The following is a 26,608-nucleotide window of genomic DNA, read 5'->3' as shown; positions in this document are numbered from 1 at the left end:
CCTGCTGAAATCACAAGGGCCAAGCCGAGGGGCCAGCCAAACCACTCCTGTCTCTAAATGCCCTGAGGTTTCCTGATGCACATGCTCGTAGTGGCTGGATGCCTCTGCCATGGATCAGCTCCTCAGTGTGAGCCTTTCATTCTCTTCCCACAGCAATAAGGCTTTATAGCCTCATGCCAGATATAAGAAAAAGGATCAGCGTTGTGAAGTCTGACATCACTTGGTGATGTAAGACATGAGCATGTGCGTATGTGTATGTAATTATCTGTGTGTGTATACATGCAGATGCACACCCTCATCAGCCTGTGTTTGCTGAGAATTGTGATGTTCCAAGCCCCACAGCCACACCATCAAAGGAACACCACCCCGGCCAAGCAAGGAAACAGGTACTAAAATGGCAGCCACTTTGCATTTTGTATGAGGTTTGTCTCCTACATGTCTCTGTACCTCCACAAAGCCCTCTCATCACTGCTTCAAAGTCCATCTTGTTTCTCTCAGCTGATTAGGAAGTTTCATTCTTGCCTGTCTCCCCACCTCTCTGCCTGTCCCGGTGCCCTTGGTGTCAGTGTGTCCTGACAGCAGAATCTCTATGGCGCTCTCCTATTACACTGTCTTTCCCAAACACCCCTACCACCACTAACTTCTTCATGCTGTCAGTCACCCACAACTACTTCTGCTCCTGCACCATCCACTCCAGGCAGACAGGAAAGTCAATTTTTGTCAGGCTCACTGTTCCCCCCCAGCCCGAGAGGAAGGAGCACGCGCTAGGCCCTGGGGAGCTTTCATGCTCCCAAGTCCATGTTTGTACCCTAATTCTGTCCCAAATCCAAACTAGGGCAAGAACTGGGTACATGTCAACCCTCCCACTTAACACCCCAGTTTTCATGAATGGAAAACCTGGAAAAATGAGAGGGTGAGGAGCTGCCACATGATCTCATCCTGGTAAAAGATCGAGATGACTGGGAGACCAAGAATTCACGGGGCAATACAGTATAAATGCAGAGGTAAATTTAGCTATGGCCTGACAGTCTTGCTTTCCTGCTTGTAAACAGAGATAATCACACTTCCCTAATTCATCACAAGTGTTGAGAATAAACATAAAAATTCCTGAGGCACATCGCAGCATAACAACACAACTCACAGAGGCACGAAAAGATCTACAGAGGCCACAGCAAAGCTTTGCTTAGCTTACAGAGGACATGCTCATGGAAGGCTGATTGCTTCCTAAATGGAACAAAACCACCTTAAAGCCATAAAACCTCCAGAGTACACCTAACAGTACTGGACAACCCCTCCCCTTCCTTTCACAAGCTCTTCTGACCTCTTTTTTTTCCTCTACCAGTCATCCTAACACAACCCAACAGCTGAGTTTGAGTAAATACTCTTGTGTACTTTACTAATGCCAGTTCAACAAAGCCATCATTTCACTAGACTTCCTTAAGGCATGCACAGCTCAGCCTCTTCCTTTCATCCCAGAATCCAAGGTTTAGATGACCCTCTGTAGCTAGACAGCGTGAAAGCCATGGATATACATCAAAGAACTCAGGAGCAGAATAAGCATCAGGAACTAAAACCAACTGACCTCTTCTTAGTCTCTGAGCTTGGCCCCTTTGTTTTCCAAGCCTTTGATGGACCAGTAAATCACTCTTCACTCCAATCACATTGAGACTTGCAGGTTCCTATGCCAAACTCTTCTTTCAAATAAAACTATCCAGGGGGTCAAAACAAAGAAGTGTGTGGTTGTTCTTCAGGAAGGACAAGTCAGATAACATGGTAATTTTATTTAAGTTCTCTTCCTAAAGGATTGCTAATGCTGTAGCAAATGATGGCTTCTAATCTGTGCAGCACTGCAGCCTCACAGCAAAGGAGAAGTCTTAGTGAGCAAGTTGAATCCTTTTGGCAGGTTTATTCACTCATAAGGAATTCCTTTCATTATTTAGTACAAATAAAGATATACCTTCACGAAAGGCTTCTGCTGCTCATGCTGCTCACATTCATATGTGATAGCTGAACAGAGAGCTAGAGCTCTTTGCCTGTTCCACACCAGTGTGCAAGAGAGAGGTTCTCTTGTGAGACCACTGATTTTTCAGAAGAATGTTGGGTTTTCATGCTGAATTGGACTGATGGTCCATCACATCTTGCCTTCTGCCTCTGAACTCCACTGAGGGAGTGAAAAGAGCTTGCAGCATGCTTGGCTCATCCAGTGAAGCCAGGCATCACAGGGAGAAACTCCTTCCTGACCTCTACAGTGATTAGATAATGACTTGAAGCATGCGATTCTATTATCCCTCTGTTAGAGCCCGAATGTGCCTCTGAGTCACTGTCCATGAGGGCAGGGAGCGAACTGGGACTGTAAACAGGATTTCTGACTCTTTCTACTTTAACTCTACCCAGGATTATAGGGAAGCAGTAGAGACCCTATATATACCCTTCCTCTGCCCAGCCCTGTTCTCTTACAGGAGCACTAGCCTGCCACCATGATCACAGCCCCCAAAAGGTTTGGAGCTGGGCTTCGAGAAAGACAGGGAAGAGTTACTGCATCTCTTCTCCTGCTCCATGAAGAAGGCTGCACACAATCCAGGGTCTTACACCAGCAACTTGTTATTATTTTGAGCAAATGTATGAAGTGGCAATAGATGGTATAAAGATGTAGGGTTTGTTCACAGTGCAAAATGATATTTCTTTTCACATCTCTGCCGTGTGTTGCTGGTTGGCCCTTCGGTCCCATATTATTGAAGACTGTGAGAACTAGATGCTGATCATTTGCTGTCTGATCCTTCACAGTCCTTGCACTAAAAGTTAAGTAGTCTTCTCTAACTCATCTGTCCTCAAAGCTAAATAATCCTCCTTTTCAGTATCTCCCCCACTTATAAATTTCAACAGTCAGCGCATCTTTTTTCCCCAGATTTTGCCAGTGCTAGGAAAACCCAAAGCAGAAGTGTGTGCTCTGATTATGTCCAAGCCAGAAACTGCAAGTGCAGAATTCGCTCAGGGAAATCACTGCAAAATAAACAGATGAGTAAGATACTCAACATTTTGCAAGCCTATAAAAAGATGGGCTGGAACAGAGTGGGCAGGAACTAAAGGGCTGAGTGCCAATCAGGATAGCTGAGGGATCTGTTAATTTATCCCCCAAATATTTCCTCCTCCCTTAGGTTGTAACTAATAACACAAACTCCTATCTAATGCCATGAATGCTATTATGCTGGAAAGCCCAGACCTGAGGAGGGAAAAGGCAGCGTGTGGCAGCAGATGCCAGCAATCAGCCAAGATCAGAAGCAGAGCATGTCTCCTGGCTATATGTATGAGATAAATGTTGACTTCATTTCCATCTGCATCCCCCATACTCTGCTCCCCTGAACTCTCCCAGTGCCTCCTCTTCCAAAACTCTGCTCTGTTCATGTTGAAATGATAATTTTTAATTTATTCTGCTTTTCTGGTTGCTGTGCTAACCCAGGGCTTGTGCTGCTTGGTGTCTAAGGAGCTTGTCCTGGGGATACGGTTAAACCTGCCTTTGATCAGCATTTAATCCTTCAAGGTGCTCAGGGGGCTGCAGTTTAGTTTCTATGTGAAAGCAATTAGAAAAGATGGAAAGGAAGGAACAGGACTCTCACTCTTCTCCCTCCAACCCTCCCTCCCTCCAAAAGAAACATTTATCATGTACTGGGATGGTTGTTACAGTGGGAGGAGAAGCTGCTCCATGGGCCTGGCCCAGATCTGATGAATGTGAGAAGTGGGAACACTGGCCACCAGGAGCCTAATGTGCCTATCTCCACAGGTAGCCCAAAGATCTGGGTTATTTTGTTCCTCAGCTAAATATAAGCTGCTTGTTAGGGAGAGCAGCTTATCCTCCCCTCCCTTTCCTCAAGCCTCCATCAGGGAGGACAAGTAGAGGTAGCATTTTTAACAGATGGAAGCCAAGTTCTTCAAGGGAGTCTTTCAAAGTAAATAAATAAAAAGTAACTTGTAGTTCCTACACACAGCTAAATATGTATGTCTAGATAAAGCCCTAACTGTGGGGTACAGCCATCTGCAGGGATGCAGAAGCTGCAGATGGAAAACAAGGGGAGGAGCTGGGGAAGAATTTGAGAAGGTAAGACTAGGCTGGATGAAGAAAGGCAACTGATGCCAAACTTCCCAGAGAAGGATACTTAGAACAGGATTCTGTTAATGCTCTGGAACAGCATCTCTAGGAAAACTCCACACCTAAAATCACTTAAAACTAAGTGGTGTGAGGTCCACATCAATGTATTGCCACTGCACAGGACTTCCCCAATAGGGAAAATGCACCATCCATTTTAGCAGTTTACAAGAACTTGGCACTTCCAAATCAAAGAGCAGCACAGTGCCCCCTTGTCCCACATATTTTTGGTCTCAGACTCAAAATGTAGAGGCCACAAAATGGTATTTCTTGACCTCTCTGTACGCAGAGCTTCTTCATCACAATTATCTGGCACACACTTTTTTGTTATTAGCTAGATCCTGTCAGCCAAGCTCTTGGTGTCACAGAAATGAGATACAATACAGCTTCTCTATCTACCTAAGGTACTTCTAGAGTGCTGATCAATGTAGTTATCTAGGAAATGTATCATCAGGATATTAAAGTTGGTTATCATTCCCCAAGTGCTGTGGTGGGTTACTCGGTTTGAGATTAAAGGTATAAATCTAAAAATAGATGGAACCGTAACAGGAGGACTTTGCCACTGCTACTACTTACATATGGCTCAGTCTAGTAAACCTGGGACACGCTATAGCTCCTGGATTCCACTTGTTCTGAAACAGAATGGTTTTGTGCACCTGGATGAAGTGCTGCTTTTCTCTCGGCCTCAGTAATCTTATGATACTTAGTTTCCTTATGAAACTCAATTTTCAATGAAATGGAATTAAAGATATTGTCCTATTTTGGTAGGATAGTTTTAGCTGGCTCTAGACATGTAAACAGCTGTAAAATTGCAAATAATAATTTATCTCATTTGCACTTGCTTATGGTTACACGGTTGTAACTCTTCGTATGCTCTTACGTATTTCTGCTCTGTAACTGGAGACGGGAATTAGGATTTTAACCTGCCACTCGTCACATAATACAGTACGAGTCACTCACCTCTTGTATCCAGAAAAAAATTCTAGTAACCATATGTAATTTTGAAGTACCAAATAAACTTCACTGCTTGACCTAAGTCTCGCAGATCTTCATGCCATGACACCACACTAAAGGACTGCCAGTTGAATGAGTAGCAAAGAAATGAAAATCCCTTAGCAGTTAAATATGCGACTTGTTCAAATACCACATAGGAGAAACATTTTTCATCTGGTATGGAAAATAATTTAGAAACATATCAGCCCCATTTAGACATATGTTAAACTCTGTGAAACACCCCTTTTTGTCACATTTAAAACACGCGGGAAATACTGATGATACAGGGTTAAACTGGTCTCTAGCAGAATTAAAGCAGATTCCAGGGGTGACCCTGCAGATAGGAGGTCCCTGCCATCCGCTACGCCCTGCTCCATAGCTCAGAGCTGCCTCGGGGCAGGCGAGGAGCAGCCCCTTCCTTCCCTCTTCTGCTGCTCCAAGCCCTGCAGCCTTACAAGGACTCTTGCTTTCTCATCTCTTGTTCTGCTCTGCAGCCCTAAAGAAAACGCTGCCTGTTTGCTCTCCCTCCCCTGCAAATACACAGAGCATTAACTTTGCTACAGAAAAAAATGCTGTTACCCTAGGTGTGCTAGCAGAAAAGTAACTAAGAGGCACTTGAAAGAAAGTTAAATCAATTACAAAAACGTGTCCCAACCCTCCTTACCTGCGCTTCAGCTTTCCTTACCCATTTTTTTCCTTCTCAGGCTTTTTCAATATAGAAAAAATTGTGTTTAAAAAAAAAAAAAGCCAGCTAGCTCAGCAGGAGCTACATACTGATTAGAAAAGTTTTGCTTTGGCGGGTGCAGGTGAAAATGAAGCAAATAAATGGTATTAATCCCTTAACCTTTTTAGCTACTGCATTAAAAAGTTGGCAGTCTTATCTTCTAATCCCAAAGCCCAAGTGCAGCGTATTATTCAGCAGACTGCATTCCCACACTTCACACCTCCCTAAAAGCTTTCCCACATGTGTGCCAGTTTTATCAGCTACCTGGAGGACTAAAAGAGAACTCGCTCGCTAATTCTCAACCTTAGAGCAATCCTGCTCTGTTCCTTGAATGGCAGGGTGAATAGGGCACTATCTTTAGAAAGCCTTTGCTTGTTCAGTTACACCACCTTGCTTTGCTATTAGCCCTGAGCCCAAACCACACTACTTAGTAGAAGCATCAAAAGCATTCAGTGGTGGTCTAATTCTGCTCTCCCTGCTTTGCCCTGAGGTGTGAATGCCTCTGCTGTGGACCCTGAAAGCTGATGAGCAGTGCACAAAAGCATGATGAAACAGTGCAGGCCAAGACATGAAGAAAAAGTCAGTATCCAAGTAAGCCTGCAGGAAGAATTTAAAGAGTCAGGATACAAATCACAGAATTAGCACATAGCCAGAAATGAGGATTAACACTAGACAATGTCAGTGACAATGAGTGATGAGGATTCCCAGTTGCAAGTCTAATACCAAAAATATCTCCACAAGTAACAACCTGCCCCCTAGCCCCAAGAAGAGTGAGCTCAGTGCTCAAATGCCAGAACTGCCATTTCAGATGAAATCTAGGCCCAGGTAGTCCAGTATGTGCCTATGACAGTAGCCAGTGTCACACCCTGCGGTGAAAGGACAGCAAACACTGCTGTAAGAGGGAACTGATATAGTAGAGCAACTAATGTAGTTGGAATAAACAGGCAAGAGTTCAGACACAAAATCTTTTTCAGGTTAAAAAACTAGTCTGTTATAGTCCAGTTTTATCAGTTGATTTACTAACCTCGCTTCATTTACACACTAGCACCATTATAGCCACAAGACGACTATTAACTACAATCTGCTCTAGTAAGTTTTGGGAAGACGTGCTCCTGTACCTCCTAGGTCTCATCCTCATTTCTAGGGGTAAGCCTTGAAACAGCAAGTTTCTTACTAGCAGTGAAAGACCTGTCATGCTGCCTTGTCAATGGCCCCTCTGTGGCACAGCCTCCCCAACACCATGCTGAACCATCTTCTTGGTCCTACGTCAGAGGGATAAGGAAACACCACACAGTTAAAAGTAGAATTTGACAGATTTAGTATAATTAATATTGATGTTTAACAATTCTAGATCCCCTGCTCCTTTGCGAGTTCATCCACAAATGCAGTATTTCTCCACGTCTGCAAGGAACATGATACCTGTCCTTTGATCTTGTCCTCTTTCGAGTTACAAAGTAAAATTTCATATTAAGATTTGGGGGGATGGACAAACTGCTTGGAGTTTTGGTGTAGCATTACAATGTACTGAATGTACTATTTTTCCAAATCACAGCTTCCCTTGGATTCTGTCACGGAAAGGCTGACACACCGGACAGAACAGGGAAGAAATTAGATCATATGCAATCTGTCACTCTCTCTTTTTTTTTAAGACACCTGAAGCAGATAAAAACAGAGAGAGGGTGTCAGATCCCCACAGGGTATAAACTGGCATAGCTCTGCTACAGTCACTGAGTAGAATGAGTCAATATATTGATACCTACTGAGAAGTTATCCTGTGTATCTTAAAATATTAACACCAGAATCAACATGAAGTAAAAGGGAAAGGGGCTTTAACCTCATCTGTTGAGATCTCCAGCCTAATGAACGTACAACTTCCCTAACATACACACTTGATAAAATGAGCCTGGCTGAGTCAGAGAGGCACTGCAGCACCCATCTGCCCCTGCCGATCACTCTCCTCCTCCCAAACACCCACTTTCCGCCCCAGAATACGCCTTGCTCTGCTGCCACGCTCCTGTGGCAGGCAAAAAGTCCCCTGTGCCAGAAGAAGAAATAAAAATAATAGCCTAAGCAGGCTTCTAAAAATCAATTCTCTACCTGCAATTTTTTTATTTACAAGTAAAATGGTCCACATTCTGCTATTACTGATATCAGCGTAAACCTGGAAGTTTGCTGTTAAAGACAGCAGAACAGAACTAGGATCAGAACCAGTACTCTCCTGTGGTATCTGAATTTACAGCATATTTTGGCAGTATGTAATGTGTGGTCTCACTTCTTCTTGTGCACATTGTACTAGATCATGAACACATTATTTAACCTTTCTAATTATTTCTAATTATTTCTGATTCTGACTAAGATCAGAACTTTTCTTCATTAACTGTTTTATCAGCATTACCCTCTGTGAGGCCAATCCATAGCTCCTTGCTTAGACAGAAGTGTCCAAAAATCGGATTTAGAGGAAACCACAGTCAAGTGGTACTTTGCCTGGCTGTTAGATGATGAGAACAATCCTATGGTATTTACACATATAACAGCTGAGAAACAGACAGTGCTGGGTATCTGTGGAGGTACCTTATACCACTTTTTGTACAGCAGCACTCTCTCTCCTAACTGCAGGAGCCAGTTAAAAAGACAATTTCCATGCTCTGAAAGGCTGGGGTTTGCAGCCTGGAATGGAGGATGAAGAACAGCAGCAGCGCTGTCCTCCTCGGATCCCAACACAAACCATACAGCATAGGCAGGACCCCTGCATTTCCCTCCACTGTGGAGTGCAGCTTTCCAAATTTGCTCCACTAGATGCAGTATTTGGCCTCATAATCTCCCCCCAGCACTGGCAGACACAAACCAGACTGGAGAAACTTTGGGAATTCTCAGCTGTGTCAGACAGCAAGAGAAATAATCCAAAGGATTGGACTCCCCTGAAAATCTCTGGCATGGATGCGTATATTTCTAAAAACAAAGTGGGCTGTGGTCAACAGCCTTTGGAGACTTCTGCTAGGTTGGGAAAGTTTAACAAGCAGACATGCTGGGCAAAGGATTAAAATGCTTCCGTATTACATGTCAGGAATAAACACAAGCTGATTCAACTCAATCCACTCAATGCCTTCTTGTTCCTGTCACACCTGTAAATGCTACTGACCATCACCTAGAGATGGGCTTCTCTAGGATAAGCATTTTTACCATCCAAGGGAGGTTCCTCACAGTTAGATCTGAAGGACCACCCCGTCCCTCCTCCCCTCCCAGCCTCTGCTTCCTTTGGCAGCATTCTGGTGCAGATTTTCTTAGATAATACAGTTGCTTTAATGTTTTCAAACTTAAGACTTCTTAATTTGAAAAATGGTCTTTTAAAAACTGCAACATTTTACTTTTCAACATTTTTCATTTTTGAAACATTTAAAATGCTAACTCTTTTATCAAAAATGTTATTGGAACTGTTATCAAAATGGTTATAACTGTAGTAAAACCCCTTAGAACATGAAAAACAAATCCATTTGAATGCTGTGAAACAGAAAAAGCATCAAAACCTCTATATTGAAAGGGTAAGTTGAAAAATATTTTCCAGCCCAGCTCTTTAGAAAGGCAGGCAGTTAACCCACTCCTTGCTGCACTCCTTCCCTCTCCTCTCTTCTCTGCAAATGCAAGCACTGAAATGAGGCTGAATGTCCCTTTCAATGCGGACACAACAAAGACTGAATTTTCCGCAGCCTACCTACCCACAAACCTACCAACCAGTGTTTCTAGCAGGCTAGCTATTCACATGCCCACAATTTCACGTACAAATTATGAACTATACAGCTTAAGGACACTCTGAATGGACTGCTTTACTGGGCCACACTGCGCAGGAAGAGACACAGAATGCTAAGCGGTCCTGACCACATGCGTACAACCACTGCTGCTGCATGCACCCATCAGTGGTAACTGCTTGGGTCTCTCCCCAGAGCTATTTAAGCTGTAGAAAGTAAGCCCAATGAATAGGAATTAGGGACCCTACTTGCCTTTTACCTCTAAAATGCCAGTGCTAGTGAATACCTGTATGGAAAATCAACAACAACAACATAAAGGGAGAAAGTAAAACCTTTCTTGAGACGAATTAAGATCTTTTAAAAGTGTAATGTAATGGTGCACAGCTGTCACAAAAGCCACTGCATGCTGCACACTCTCCCTCTTGTTTAAATGCTCTCTGGGAGCACAGCCTTATAGAGGTTCAGTGTAACAACTAAAAGGGTTGTCATGTTTAATGGAGCCAATGATGGCTAAATCTCAGTCCCCGGTTAATCATTTGCTCTTGCCAGAACGGTAAAGCTGAGCATCCCAAATCTCCAGGACAGTTGTGTTAATGGAATAAGCAAAAAAGTCAAGTGAGATGCTATCTGAGCCTGCCTGATGAGATTGCATTTTGCAGACAACCCTGGCTTATCTTAGATGATGAACTATCGGGGATAAACAGTCTGTTTCCCCAAGACCTTGACTTGCAGGTGGTAGGGGAATACGAATAACATCTAGGCAGCTCAATATAGATTAAATGAGGAACTGGATAAGATCATGGTGTTAATGAATATCCACTTCAAAAATATCCCCAAATACCTAGTCCAATAACCACGCAATGCAAAGGATTAAGCTTCTGGTATATATTATGTTAGGACAGGTAAATTAAGGGTAAAATCAAGGACCCCATTCTAAATGTAATGTGTATATGCAGACATATATCCTTCTTTCTATGTGTACACTTACAATAATACTTGACTCTTACATAATCAAAAACTATTATGTATCTCAAAATGCTTTACAAAGCTGGGTCACTATCGTAATTCCCACACATAGAAGGAAACTGCAGTAAGTAGTTTGCATAATTTGGCTAAGATTATAAAACCCGAAAACGGAAGATCCAGAAACAGATTCTCAGACCCTGCTCTCCTCCAGATTCACAAACACAGAGCTATGTACCAATGATGTTAGCAAGAAATAGTTTGGTAAGAAAGACATAGACAGAAATCTTGCAAAATTAAGACTAAATGTTGTCCCACATGTCTGTGATCTTATCAAAATTATATATTCCATTTGATAACTGCCACTGAGAAACAAATTTTAAAACATCTAATTTAGGTATGCAAATCCATAATGTGCAGAGACATGCAATGATTATTCATTTATGCAAATGTGACTGTATTATATGTGCCTGAACAAGGTATTGTAATGTATTGCATTAACATATCATATTGTTTATCCTAAACAATGTATTACCTAAACAGTGAATTGTTTGGGCTTTAAATTTATCTAGCTTTAAACAGCGAAAAAACATGGTATGGCACCTAGCAGTAAAGGTGGGATTGAGCCACAGTTCAGGCTTGCTCCAGTAGCAGGTTAGAGACTGGAATTTCTTTGTGCAGAATTAGTGCGGAAGTTCACAATGAAATATTTTCATAACAGAATCAACGATACTTTAAGAAATCCACAACCACAGCCTGGCTTGGAAAAACCTACAGGACTTTTGTTTTGGAACACACAGGGTTTGTTCCACAGCGGTGGTTAAAAGAATACCATGACCTTATTACTGATGTATGACACTGGTCCATCGTCTTTGAATGCTTTTTCTCAGAATCCCACTGATACCGATTTCAATTTTAAAATTCCTCTTCAATTAAGATCCCAGCTACAGAGTCATAATACCACAAACATCCAGTTTTAAGGCTAAAAACTTGGGAAGAGAGCATGGTTTAGAATATTCACTTCCAGAGCCCCAGTCACCTACAGCTAAGATCCATAAATATTTCTCATTCCTCCTGCTGTTCAAGCCACACTGTATCAAGTAAGGGAGAAATAACAGCAACTATTTTGGGAGCCTTCTAAATGGATTAATGGTCATGTAACCCGGGCTTTCAGAACAGTTCTAATGGCATAAATGTGCGTTTTTGTCTGCATTTGTATCCAAATCTTTTTATGACTAGCATTGGTTGAGAATTTTCCACTGAAGGGTAATTCATCAGAAGTAAACTATTTATAGGAATTGTTCTATATTCGGTTTTAAACAAGTTTAGGCATTTAACAATAAGGTTTCAAGTTTCATTAAAAACATGTTTTGTTTGGAAAGCTTAATAAATAAATACTTAATGAAGTTAAAAAATGTCAAAGATTCAAACTCTTGTAATGATGTTGTTATACCCATGATGATCAAAGGATATAAATAAGCAAGATTTGCCCTTAGTAGACCAACCCATATAGAAGGATAAAATACAAAATATAAGGAACATAAACCCTATTCAGATCTAAAAGTGTAACAGCAGCTTTCAAAGCTACATGCAGGTTTAGACTAATAGCTCTGAATTCAACATTGTTACCTAATAAATTAGTCAATTTGAGGGAACAGGTTACTGCTACCTGTAGATCCATGGGGAGTGGTACTAGCAATAGTAACATGCTCTCTCCCTCGGTGGGCCAGAGAGAGAACTAATTATTGCCTATAGGATGTGAAGGAATTCACAGGCAGCAGGATGTAAGAAGAAATACAAGGTACTGTAAATCAATTTTGCTATACTGAGCCCTTGATTTTGAGAGTCTAACAGTTACAAATTTTAGTTTCTAAGCTCTTCCTTTGAAACTGTTTTGAAGGACTCCCTTGAGGATCAGGGCTGATAGGTTACAGTGGTTATTTGTAAAAAATGTTCTCCCACTGTTAACCGCATGTTTCTATTTACTGAGTGTCTGTGTGAGTTCACCATGGCACACGGCAGGTTTCTGGTCTCACCAGCTTCCGTTTCATGAGGGCCTTTGCAGCACTGGATGACTTTGCAGCATTGGTCCATATTCTGGACCACGCATGTGTTAAATCCAAGGCTTTGGATGGTTTTATTGTGAGTGACTTTTTACCATCATGACTACAAAAACCAGGCCATCTGTGGCTTGGTTTCATTGGATGAATTTTGTTTCTGGTGATGAATTCGGCAAGGTTGTTGCAGAAATAGTCCAAGGGCTACAGGCATTTTAGGGAACGAATGGGTTTTGGGAAAACATATTTTAATGATGTTATTTTTTCCTATAAAAGTTTAATTGTTTTCTGTTTAAGTTCCTGCATATGGTGTTAAGTCATAAGCAAGTGTATACAATGGGTGTGTTTGTGCATAGAGAAAGGGTTGTTATTATTGTTGTTTTGCATCAGGTGCTTGGATGTTTCACATAAAGATATGATCTATCTCCCTTGAGCAGTAGTTGTTGAAAGAAGATACTTGGACTGACCCTCTCTGAATTCCTTGGGATAGTCAGCTCTACACTGTCAACATTTTGGGATTTTGTCCCATATCATAGATGGAAAAAAAGAAATCTTGAATAAACTAGATGGGACAGCTGTTCATTCTCTGTACCCTACTCACATCAGAGGTTACTACAACAGAGGGAAGTCCTTTCTGCCCAGGCCACAAGTTCCCTCGCATCTCTTTTCTGCTGCTGAGTCTGACAACTGCTAGACAAATACAAGAGATCAATAAAGATTTTCATAGAGGGTTGGCACAATGTACATGAATGCTCTGCACACTACCACAGCCAAGGCTGAAACTGGAATCCACGGGTCAGAGCTACTTCTTTAGATATGCAGGTACAGACTGTGCCAGCAAGGGATCTGACGTGACCTCTAGCCAGCTGGGAGCGCGGTGCCAGCACAACAGACTTTGTCTTGACGCCAAATGTCTTCTGGTTTGTAATGGCGAAAGTAAGATCAGGCTGGTTATGCCTCCCAAGCCTCTAGGAAATAAGCAAGTATTTCAACTTCCCATTACCACCTGGGAGTTTAGAGTATGCAGAGGTGAAGCTCTGATTTGTCTAGAGCTATAGCAGAAGGCAGGGTCAAAACAGGACCCATATCCAGGAGTTGTTGCTTCCATATTCCTTGCTTAGACCACTCTGCCTCTTCCCGTGTGGGATATTCTTATCTGAAAGCTGCTCTTTGGGAGGCTTACATTAGTTTAGATGAAAACACTGAATAGAAAGGACTTACTTCCATGCACCATAGACTGTAACTGAAACACTGTGAGTACATGGCAGCTGCTGTTCAAAAGTGGACACAACAGGCTTAATGTCTATGCAGTTCAGAGGCAGAAGAGAAAACATTTCTGGCAGCATTTAGTATGGCTGAGGTTGTTTTTACTACACACAAATGCACACAAATCCAGCTTTTCTGCAAAGCAATACGTAGTCTCTCTCACACACACACATCGTATTTCCAGTCCTCAGAAGTCCCTGATGCGGGTTACTATTAGGAAGAGAAAGAGGTATGGCTGCTATATGCACATATTTCCCCAAATATGTCTTATTCTTCTACCTGGAAATTCCGTCTGAGGAAACTGGAGGGTTGCGCACATGTGTCTGGCATTTCTGGACATCCAGTTTTCCAGTGCTTATGCACAGGTCAATGCTATAATGCATGTGCAGTCAGCCAAATATTCCAGGAAGACCCGATGCACATGCACCGTATCAACAATCTGCCCACAAACAGTAAATCGTAAGTATTTGAGACACATTAGTCTTGAGGTACATGAGTGGATTAATCATGACAGTCAACACTTCTTGGTAGTGTCAGCCTAACTATGCATGTGCCTCTTTCCCCTGTGCACATATTTCCGTGAGCAGATTCTAGACAGAAACATAGTCATGCCACCAAGTAAAAGCAACGTGAAAGGTGCAGTGGACCGGACAACAGGACAGTGCCAGGCTGTACTGTCAGGTTTGACTTTGTGCACAGCTGCATTCAGACAGCCTAAAATCTATTAACCTCCGAAGCCTATTAATTAGGCACCCTGATGGCCTGGAGTTAAGTGACAGAAAGCAGTAAACCTAGGGACTTCAGCAGAACTCCTGCTGTTTAAATGTGGCGACAGTTTCTGACTCAGCAAACTGCTTTCTCTCTCCATGTCCCATTTTCTCATCTTAGAACAAGAAATACAAAAACTGGTTGCTTGCCCCCTATCAGTGCTGTGATGCTTTAAGAAGCTACATTAAATGCTTTGAGATAGCAATGTAAAAATAGCTAAGCAAAAAGTTAGCATAAGAAACAGACTTATTAATAAAGAATGGCATGTGAAATTATTGTAACTAGGATAAAACTGCAATGAGTCTGCTTCTCAGTTCTTTACAGCATAAGATGATCACCATTTGTGAGGTCAAGGAAAAAACCCACAACCCTCCCTTGGGATATACAATTAAACATATCAAAGAGGTTATTTGCATCCATCTGTAGCAACTGGCACTGGCCACAGCCAGAGACAGAATACCAGACCAGATGGACCAATGTGTATGGAAATTCTTATCATCTTCTGTGATTAATTTCTTCCTTCAGGTTGGATATGTCTCTTCTAATTGTATATCAACATCTAACCAAAATTGGTGCTGACGTATCATTGATTGTACTGTGAGTTTACCTGCAGCTCAGCATTCTGGGACAGTTTAGTCCCTTGCTTACCTCAACTCTAATACAGGATTTCTTTATCAGTGAATTTCTACATTCACTCATATGTTTTCCAAGCCTTGTCCTCAGAGATTACTGACAGAATCCATGACTCAACTGTAATTTGAACCAAAAATCTTTTTGAGTTCCTGGATCTTTGCTACTGTAAGACTGTAGCTACAAGACTGCAGACTATAAGACTCCAAATAATTTTCTAATAGTACAGTCTTGTCCATGAATTTATAGAGCCGAGGTTTGCATGGCAGGATCCTAAAACCTTCCCACAAATTATTTTGGAATGACTGCACTGTTTTTCTGTGACTCATTCCGAGACATGCAGAGCAAGGAGGATGTAAACAGCAAAGATAACAGAAATCTCTTTTACAAGAGCCATCCACTGCATTTTTGGTTTTTTGTTTGAGGATCATATAAGTAAAAATTATTATTTAATTTTATAATTATTTTATTTATAAATAATTTATTTTATAAATAATTAGAAACCATTAGCACTGCACCAGAAAATGATGACATTGCATTGTCATATCACATCAGGGACTCTGTTGCCATATTTTAAACTTCTTGACTAACTAGGACTTGTGTAAACACGGTCAAGTTCAGCTACATGATGGCCAGGGACTGAATCAGCTTCTCTAGAAGGTGCCCTTGAATCCAGGAACCCAGAAAGGTTATAGAAAAGGGTTGCTGTAGGATGGTCACTCAGGCTGTGAAATGGGAAAAAAGAAGAAACAAAGAGCTCCCGCAGATATGACTGCTTTGTCTTTATTCAGTATTCAAAGGGAAACAGTCTCCAGACACAGCCCCTAGCCCCTTCTTGAATCTGAACTCAGCTTCCCTATGGACATGAATTACGCATAATCCTAAAGCTCAGCGGAAACGTAAAAACCGGATACTGCTTCTGAAGAGAAGCAAGCTTCCCTGAGGAGAAATACTACACATATCCCTATGTACACACGCAGGGGTGCCCAGACAAAAATGCCCACTATTCAGACACTGCATTTGAACAAACTGCTGCTCTTTGCCTCCTGTTGTGTAACAGAGGAGCACAGGCAGGGCAAGCACACACCCCCAGGCACCACTGCAGACTGCCGTACAGCCCAGCCTTTACCTGGGCCTGTCCCAGTGACCTTCTTAGTAATACAAATGAAGCATTGCATAGCTCCTCCCATGCCGAGCAGCAGCAGAATCCACCCTTTCTCCCTCCATAGAAAATAACTTTTTTAAAAAGTGCCTTGACTCTTTAGACTGGTAGGTAATAAGCTAAATGTATTAATGTCTTGTTCTAGATATTGGCAGTAAGACTTCCAAGAACACAGGCAACGGTAAAAAAAAAAAAAAAGAGCTAAATGGGTGTTTCAGTCATCACAGTAACTGGATTTGTAAAAACACACGGAATACTTTGCAGTCTAGGTCCAAGGTCAAAAAAGCGTGTGGCTAAAAGACCACTGTAAATTGAACATCAGCAGCATGGGGCTCTGGTGGGCAAGTTGCAGACCCTGCAGCCTTCTGCAGAGCACCCTGAACCTCCTCAGCTCAGATCAAGAGGAGCCAACACAGCAGCCCTGCTGCTGAGCTCTGATACTGCTCCTTCCTTTCCTGTTTCTTTAATGCATTTTTCCCTCCAGCTTCAAATTGTCCACGTCTTTTTGTTGAGAACTACTTGGATCTTTAACGGTTCTTCTGATAATCCTTGCCTCCTTTACTTCTGATCAAAAAGAAAGAAAGAATGGGAATTGTACCCTTGGCTGATTTACACTTCAGCTTAATTTCCATCTTCCTCCTCTTCTCTCCCTCCCCTCTTCTTTCTCTCGCTAGCTGAAATCACCTCGATAATTTTGTTCACAATTTTTGGTAAAATGAATTGATTGAACTGTTGCAGACAAAATCTAACTTATGACAGAAGCAGAAGACAGTGAACAGGGACACACAGTAGAGGCTGGGGTGATGTGGTCAGCTCTTTGGATCACTGGTGTAAAACATCCCCCCAGATTTCTGGAACCAGCGAAGAGAAATGCATGTCCATAATGCTCCTTGAAGCAGTAAATGAAACCGTCACTAGCAGCAGAGAATCACTCACTCTCAGAAAGAAATGACTGAAACAAAACACTGCATTTAACCATGCAGCCCAGGCATTCCCCATTTTTCTGTCACTGTATTCTTGGGATGAGGATCAATATTTCTTTGCAGAACTGGCTGCATAAAAAGGCACCAATCCTTCTCAAGGCATTACAGGGATGAATTCCCAGGACTTCATCCAAAGACAGTACCAGGAGCCATAGCGCTGTGATGGTCCCTAAATTCAAAGGACCAAATATTCTGGCTGAAGTTCAAAAATATCTTTCCAGTATGTTGGGAAAGAACAATAACAATATAGTGCTTTTCCTTTCAGATGGGTTATGTCAGGATCTAAAGAGATTTTAAATACTCATCACATTTCTGCACTACAGCATGGGGAAACTGAAACACCTGGCTATGTATGATGTGCCTCTAAATTTACCATCCAGTATGTCAAGGTAAGCCAGTGGCAGAGCTAGGGAAAAAGTTTGGGGGTTCTTGTCCTCAGTTCTGCTGCTGAGGAAAAACCTCTTCAGCATTGCCCATTGCCAAGTGGGATATGGCTTCATTGACATCAATGGTAAAAATTCTCACCAGGGAATGCACAAAAGGCTCAAGTTTTCACCATTTCTGTAAATCAGCTATCAAGTATTAATTAGTCCAGTAGGGGAGGCTGCTCATTTTGCCAGTGTGTATTTTCCTAATGACTGGGCCAGGAAAAGTAGCCTGAGGCTATGGCTTGTTAAGTAGAAACCAACCTGCCTGGAATAACAATTACTTGAAGTGAAATAAGCTTAGATATACGCTACTGGCATTCATCTGAGCAGAATTTGCCACCTTGATCTTTGGTTACAAGACATATTCTTTTTTTCCTAAGACAACACACATCAATTCTGGAGGACAGGCACCCCCATCACCTTACTCTGTTCCAGGCTACTGCAAGCCCAGCATGCTCATAGTGCCTAGTGTCAGAAACACGAGTAACCAGGTAAAGGGATGCTTGCAGGGCACAGACTTTTTTTTCTCCAGATTCTCCATAGAAAAAAAAAAGTTTGAAAAGACAAAAGTAAGAATTCTCTGCTCTGTTTCTCTTCTTCAAGCCTGTATAAGGTGCTGAATACATTTCTCAAGGAAAATTAATTTCTTTGCCTTTTCCTTGCCTCTAATGAACTGCCTCTGAATGCATGAGGGCACAGGAAGGAGAGCAGACTCCATGGCGAGATAATAAAAAATGAAAAAGCATTCAACGTCATCAGTATCTTGCAAACCTACACTGAAGGATATATGCTGGACTGCAGACAGGGGAGCAAGATCAGAGAAACTTGGAATAGCTTCGGCATTCATTACTTAACTGCAAAGAAAAGATGATATTGGGGGAACAGAGGGTCCTCCTGCAATCCTACAGAGAGGTTACAGAAGCAGATGACTAGATGTAGGCCACATAAACTTAAGATTTCTCCAAGTCCTGTCCAGGCCACCAGCATTCCTAAACACTGCACTCAGTGGACATCAGTGAATGACAAACTCTTCTGTGAAAGCCAGGACATCATAATTATCAGTAGCATAATCAGAATGTGAGAAAAGCTAAGATGGGCTACCATTACACAAGTAAATCAAGAAGAACAAACAAAGGAAAGAGGAAAATGCCAGTTTTTTACCTACTGTTTCCACTTTCACCTCACCAGATACTAAAAGACCCATAGTGGTTGTAGGTCAGAAAATGTGTCTAAATAACTACAAGCTCCAATAGTCTTTGGACTGAAACTGTCTCAGATGATCACCATAACTCAGGGAAGTTACAAAAGATGAAGTACAAGAAACTCAGAGGTTTTAATCCAATAAACACAGTGATTCCTGAGTGTTCAACCAGACAGTGAGAATCTTTCCAGAGTAGACAGCCAGGTGGAGACCTTGGCAGAACCCATTTTCTATGTATAGTCCAGGCAGCGTAATAACTGAATCAAAATGAATCAGGCCTTTTTTTATATTCTTTTCTTTGAAAACACTTGCATTTCTTCAACAATTTCAGGTCAATTCTTGTTTTAGTCAAACATGTTCCCTTGCCCTGCAGAAGGCAGGCAGATCTCAAACCATCTTGCAACATTTGCTAGCACACGTATATGCTTAAGAAACCAGTTTTCCTGCTTGACAAAATGAGCAGTGCTGAAAGTTTTCAATTTTAATAAAACACTGGTAGACTTGCTTTCTCTAAAGCCATGTTTATGTATGCTCTGTAGGTGAGATAAGGAGAAACACTGTTAATGACCAGTGTGCTCAATACACAGTTGTCTACTGTGTGTTCTCTCCCCTAAACACCGCGTAACTGCCTTCCCAATGCTATTTGGAACATTCCCGTACTCTGCTGCTTTGCCCTCATGCTATGGTTTGAAGTGGTGGAGGACATTTGCGCACTGAAACATCTAGTAGCTGAAACAGCAAACCTGCAGAACCAGCTAGATAGAAACATTTCCAGACATCATCCCTGTAATACCTCCACTGGCTGGGGTCATTAAGCAAACCAACTGGAGCAAGAGCAGCAGGCTGCTGTAACTTCAGGATCCAGCCACAACAGCGAGTCATGAAAACCCTCACTGGGCAGCACAGCGGATGAGCAAGGAACCAAAGGGTTCACCCAAACATGTCCAGACAATCAGTTATTGTCATCCAGCGTGATGTTAAAGATCAAACTGTTGGAAAAAAACAAACTTCATCTCCTCTCCCTTTCCAATAATTTGGTCTGCTTAATGTGGATATGCTGAATTTGTTCTAAATTCAAAACCATGTTCCAAGGATAGCATGGAGACAGATTTACTCTGCAGTTATTAAATGGAGCCTGGCCTGTTCACTAAACAGGCGAGTCAGCCTGATGGTACTCTTTTCCTGAGCCCTCTAGAGAACAAAGTCTTCCCTGATTCTTTACCACGTGGTATGCACAGAAAAAGTGAAGGATTTTTTTTAGCAATATCTTACGTCTTTCTGATTCATTTACCCTGTCCTTTGAGCTTCTGCAGACACAAGGCCCTCTATAGACTGTGAAATACTTTCCACTTTCCTGTTCTCCATCATCAAGAATGCAAAGAGATTAAAGGTGCAAAACTAAGAGATGATAAGGTAAACCTTAGCACTGGATCAATTTAGTAATGTCCTTTATCAGCCTGCTATTCATGCTTAGCAACCACTATTGCTCACACCAACTTCATTTTCATTTTAATACACCATACAGAAAAGCAGCCTAAATATACATCCTCAGATCTAAAGCATATAATCTGTAAACTACAGGAACAGACAGATCATTTCCATTAGTTTCTTATGTAGCAAAAACCACAATTTACACCCAAAGCATATAATTATATTCAAATTCTAAAAGACAGTGTCGGAAGTACTTTAAATTCATAGTTTGGAGAAAAGTCACCCAGGGTTATAAGTAGTTATGTTTTAATGTGCAAAAACAACACACACACAGAGCGCAAGAGAAGTAATTTGCGAGAGTGGTGAGGGAGCCGTGGTGAATCGCAGCCCCCTGGCTCCGGCGCTGCCTGGAATTCAGCCCAGCCAGCACTCTGGCCGAAATGCTCTCCTGCTCCTTCAGAAACACCAATGCTGGTGTTTGGCACTACAGCCTGTCCAGGCTTTAAAGCTAGGAGGGAAAACGCTACTGGGATCTATATCCAGAATTTGAAGGTGTCTTGCTTGTCCTTCAAGAAGAGATTGAAGCTGTTCTTTTAAGTTGCTCTGACATCTAAAGCCCAAGAGGACTATTGGGATCTCATACACTTCTGTGGCTCCCTGCCAGGGATCTCAAAGCACACAGGTGCACCAGGACTGCTCACCTCACCTAGGAGATAAATGGTTTTCTCTTCATTTCACAGATGAAGAAAAACAAGTCAGAAAGAAAGGTAATATTTCACCAAGGTCATACAACAAATCGGAGCCACTGGTCAACAGCATGTCATCTTGTGTGCAGAGGTTACACAGAAGACATGAAAACCACCTTTTTCTCTCTAGTCCAAGTGACCTTTCATAGTTATCAAAGCCCACCAGAACAACAGAAATGCAAAACCAAAGAAATGACTGCCAACCAGCACAGGACTGTAATCCTAGGCAACCACACAGAGTGTCGGTCTTCTTAAGGCACAGCACATGGAAATGGAGAAAATAGAAGAATGGTCATCCTGTGTACTTCCCAGACAAAACATCTGTTCCTTGCACTTAGAAGCTCCAGCTCTTTATTCAGTTACCTTCTGTACGGCAAACCATGGAACTTCCCCATGCCAGCTGAAGACTATCCTGTTCTTGTCAGTATTCCCACCTTAGATGACCTAGGTATTTTTTCTTGCTTCTACCAAGACCTGTGTAAGGAATTTGGAGCTTCCAAAAGCATGGTATATAACAACCCAGTGACTATCGTAACATTGTTCAAGTATGTATTTTCATGCCATGGCAAAAGAAGAGAAAAAAAGAAAAAAAACCACAACAAGGAGAACTGGCCAGTATCTTTAAGAAAAATGTATTCCATTTTTTAAATGTAGAAATATTATGAAAAGTACTATTCTCATTCTGCAGCATTCTGACTGTGTAGTTTGCGTCACATAACCCACTATTCTTTACAACTTCAATGCCTATACAAAGCATACAGCAGGATCCTTCATCTGTCTTTGAAATGCAGTCACCTCTGCAGTAGAATGTGGCAGTTGCTTGACAAGTAAGGGCTGTATTACCCAAAAGCAGAAATGATAAAGAGAAGACGACACCTCTCTCCAGTCTAAATTGCAAAGAAAATATAAGGAGGAAGAAAGCCCTGATCTAATTCTGACTCAGGACTAGCATTCCCACTTTTGCAAAATATGCTATGAGATACTGAACAAGCACAAGGTAGGTTTTTTTAAACACGTCTTGAGAGACTGTATCTTCAGCAGCACGGGTCTGAGCAATGTTTCAAAGAGCACAGAGACATATATTCAATCAGAATGACAGGGTTCAACAATAACATTAGGTTCCAGATCTAATAAGATCATTGAGATCTCCCAGGATCAAGTACGAGGTAACAGACTTAAGCTTCAATTTTGCAGATCAACGCAAGCTATTCCAAGTTGGGAACAGTTAATACTGTGCACAGAATGAGAAGTCAAAGCACCTCATCGGAAACTGTTCCATATAGAAGTATGCAAAGAGTAAGTCAAATAGTAACCTCGTTTTGAGGAAACAGCCTTTGTGTAGACCAGAATTTTCCTGTGTTCAACTACCGAACGCTGTGCTTTCTCAGAAGAGCTACAGAGACTCAGCACAGGGGGGCAAAGCTCAGCTATGATCGTTTGAACAAGACTATAATGGACTAGTGAGTTTGGATGCTTAGATTTCTGGATAGCCACCTTGAGACAACTTAAGCAGACTTCACCTTTCTTTAAAAATATTAGTCATTGTTAATGTCTCTGAGGAACGGAATGTAAACATTCAGGCATACAGAATCACTAGTCTTTGCAAAAAAATTAGGCTTCACTGTTGGTAGGAGACTAGAGGCGAGCCACAGAAAGTAGAGACTTCTAGCTTTTCACCTTTGCAGAACTTAACTGCAACCCTAATTTCAGCTCTGAATGAAGTTAATTTTACTGGATCACCGACTGCTCTGTATAGAATGATTTTTCCCCTTTTGTTAAAGCTACCAACCCTTGCTCAAAGTAATCTCCTGATGATGGAGGAACAGGGAAGGTCCTGCTCAGTACTGGGGAACAGGCAGTGCCAAGGACTGGGAATTAGTTTTCTATTTTATAGAAAAGGCAGGATTGAAGTAACAAAGACACTTGAGATGAGGAATAGGTCACACTGGAGGAGCAGCAAGGAGTAGGACATACATATTATAAAGAGGGTACACTATCATACCTGTGTGTGGCAAGCTTTGACGCTGGTTTGCAGAATACCTGCCTATTCTATGGAAACACTCGCTTGATTTGTCCAAGCATTTGTTCTCATTTGCTAATTTTAAAAAAGTCATAAGAGATGGAAATGCCTCATATAAATGACAGAACTTCTAAGAATTGACTAAGGCCTGAGAGTTACACCTACAAGATCTGGTGACTGGTCACTGCCAGTCCTCATAACAAGCCTTCACTTTTTGCTGTGACTTGTGCAACAGCCTGAGCAAGCCCAGTGCCCACAAAGTGAAAACCAAAAGAGAAACACCCCCACGCCCACCATTGCTCCCACAGCTGCCCCTGCACAGCAGTACTCTGAAAGCTAGGGCAACCTGCATGAGGCATCACGTTGCCTCTGTGCACCCCTGCTCCCCATCCATTAAGGAGGGCCAGAGAAAAAACAGCTGGAGGAGAAAAGGAGAAACCAAATTAATTAATTAATCACTAAGACAAAACACGCACAAATCTCTTCATTTTATCTGTCAACCAGAGGCATGCATTATTCATCAGCTGAGGCGATGAGGACATGGAAAGAGGGGCTGTGAAGCCACTACTGCAGGTTCTGGTAAAGCAGCTGACCCAGCAGGGTGCTAAATAGCTAAGGGGAGGCAGGAGGATTCAGCATATGTGGACTTTCAATAAACACAGCCCCAACTTTGTTCCACGGTTGGATTTTCTTCCTCCCTCTGTCCCGCAAGCCCTCAGTGAAACAAAGACGAATCGTGGCTTTCCCTTCCTATTGTTCAGGGAGAAAGATTCTGCCAGTCTAGGAAGGTTTTTGCATGGAAAAAAAGATTTCTTCTGACTTGCTGAAGTCCCCTGCCTGGCCAGGCTCACTCCCCTGCTGACAGGGAGGTAAACCTGTTACAAAGGCTTTCTCCTTGAGAAGATGTGCTGTGCCAAGTTTTACATTTGCAGGTTGCAGCTCAACTACCGGAAAGCACCAGCTCGGTGATTTCAGAATTAACTCTTGTAACACCAGCATGGTAACGACTGCCAGATCTGGGCCTGGTCCCGTTCAAGTTAAGACACGAGAAGGTTTTCCACTGATTTTAAAGGAGCACTAAACACAGACTCCAAACAAGTGTTCACTGCTTGCGAGACATTTACTTTTCCTCTGTGCCAGATACTAATCCGCTTCTTCAAACAGACAGAAAACCACCAGGATGTAGAAGAAAAAAGGAAAATATGGTTAAATACAAGACTGAGCCACGGTGGTCAGTACTGCGGGACTGGGAGGCAACACAGCAGGGTGGCCAGGATCCCGACCTGATTCCTTCCGAAACCAGTATGAATGTAGCCACCAAGTACGGCAGGAGTCAGAATGATTTTTTTATTTCCTTCTAGGAAAAAAAAAACCCAAATCCCAGGAAACACAGGGAGTGCACGGCCTCCCTGGGACCTGACTCCTCAACACTGTCATGGATCCAAATTCCAAGGGCCTCTGTCATGCAACAGTGAAAGTAAACACAAAAATAAATCATGCGTGTGTTTACAAGACCAGCTGTCTTTGTGGTCTCTTTTTCCTCTCTCTCTCTCCCCCCTCCCTTACTCACGGCTAAAGGGGGTTTCCATGCCAGCTTGGCTACATGGCATGATTAGGAAAGGAAAAAAAAAAAATCTCAGGCTGGCTTATATAGCAGCCTGAGCTCCCTGAGCTCTCCATTTCCCTTGATTCCTTACTGCAATGAGGACACAGGAAAAATGCCTGTCTCTCACTGAAGTTGATAACAGCTTTTGCCCAGGGCTTTTAAATGAGGCTTTGCTGGGCTTTCAGGGCAGATGGAAAAGTCATCAAGGAGAAAAGAACTATCATTTCTTGACCAGGAATCAGACTGTGGACTCTCCCGCAGACTACTGCCTGCCTTTTACATCAAGGCTAACCACTATCACATTTTGCGACATCCTTCTCTCCTTTCCTCACAAGTGACCTATGAGCCAGACTTTGCTATCCCCTTCCATCATAGGAGCACTCACCTACAGAAACACACCTGTGCAGGACCAGAAGAAGAAGAACCAGTATCAGAAATGAGGGAACGGACCGCTTGGAAGGAGAGGGGAAAGGAGGGAAGAGCCCTGGGACAGTTGGTTAAAATGCCGCATGATGTGGCTGCAGTAGGCACTAGAAGGATGTGCTGGCAGGGCTGTGTTAGGGTTACATCGATAGTGAAACCTGGAATGTCACAGATAAGTGCTCAGATAACCAGACGAGCAGTCTGAAGAGTTCAGATGGCACAGCGAGGGATGGACCTTCAATTAAGGCTATAGGTACACTAGCAGAGTTGTAGAAGGAGCTCAGTATTGCAGGTCTGAGCTGAGGCACATTGGAGAGGGAATAGGCTCAGGAACAAAGCCAGGAGGCAGATGCTGCGGGTCACAACTGAGCACCAGCAGAGCAGGGCTGCATTAGCAGGAGGTGCTTTGGCAGAGCTGCTGGAGGGCATGGGAAGAGGGTGGCTGGAAGCACTGCAGGGCAGGTTGCCGGTGCTCTGGCAGTGCGGGAGGGGGGAGCCCAGGGCGCTGCAGAATAGCACCGCGCTGCGGAGGCAAGGACTCAGGACCGAAATGGCGCTGGGCAAAACAGGTCAAGCTGGAGGCACGCAGCCAGTTTTGCAGACACAAGTGGCAGCATCCTGTCAGCCTATCAATCTCCCACTTCTACCCTAAAGTTCACATCCACCCCAAAAAGCAAGAGAAACACATTCAGGCCCGACACGGGAAGGGAACCAGTGCCATGCCAGACATCAAGACCATCTGTTAAGCACCACCCATGTGAAACTCAGTTATGGGTTATTAATCATTAGCAGCAGGAGCCCTGTTATTCGCAGCAATACTCAAGGACCATGTGAGAGAGTCCCTATTGTGCTAAAGTGAGGGATATGAGGGATCAGCCAGTCCCTGCCCCAAAGGGTTTTCAACAGGAATAGCTAAAGGAAAAGCAAGCTGGGAGGGAGAAGGACAGAGCTGGGTACAATAGCAGAGACTTTAGTCACCTTTCCAGTACATCACTACCTTTGCCTAAAAGGTGGCAGAGCAGAACTGCTGCGCGATTCACACCTTGGCCAGACCTGACCCTGACCTGCAGCCCTGCAGGGAAAGGGCCAGGCCCTGGCCTGCCTGCCTCTCCCAGCTGATGTGGCTGAAGGCAGAAGCCACGGGACACAGGACAGAGGAGAGGGGAAGGTGGAGATGAGGGACCCACGTCAGCCAGGCCTGGGCCAACTCCTCTCAGGGTGGGCAGACTCAGGAGAGCTAGGCAAGAGGCAGTGCTAGTCCAGCTGCTGAGCATTGCTCAGCATTTCAGGGGCAGGATGCTAGCGGGTCCGTCCCGTCCCGCC

The 26,608-nt window shown here is 42.9% G+C and overlaps 1 protein-coding gene across 8 annotated transcripts in view; it reads right to left on the bottom strand.

Annotated features, from left to right (window-relative positions):
• Positions 1-26,608, bottom strand: part of NRXN3 (neurexin 3) — a 1,016,594-nt gene that overhangs the window by 360,574 nt on the left and 629,412 nt on the right. The gene's annotated exons all lie outside the window — the stretch shown is intronic.

Source organism: Pygoscelis adeliae, unplaced genomic scaffold, assembly GCF_000699105.1.
Source record: "Pygoscelis adeliae isolate BGI_AS28 unplaced genomic scaffold, ASM69910v1 Scaffold71, whole genome shotgun sequence".
NCBI classification, from domain to species: domain Eukaryota; kingdom Metazoa; phylum Chordata; class Aves; order Sphenisciformes; family Spheniscidae; genus Pygoscelis; species Pygoscelis adeliae.
The sequence above is the reverse complement of the archived record's forward strand: the minus strand, read 5'-3'. Positions and strand labels throughout refer to the sequence as shown.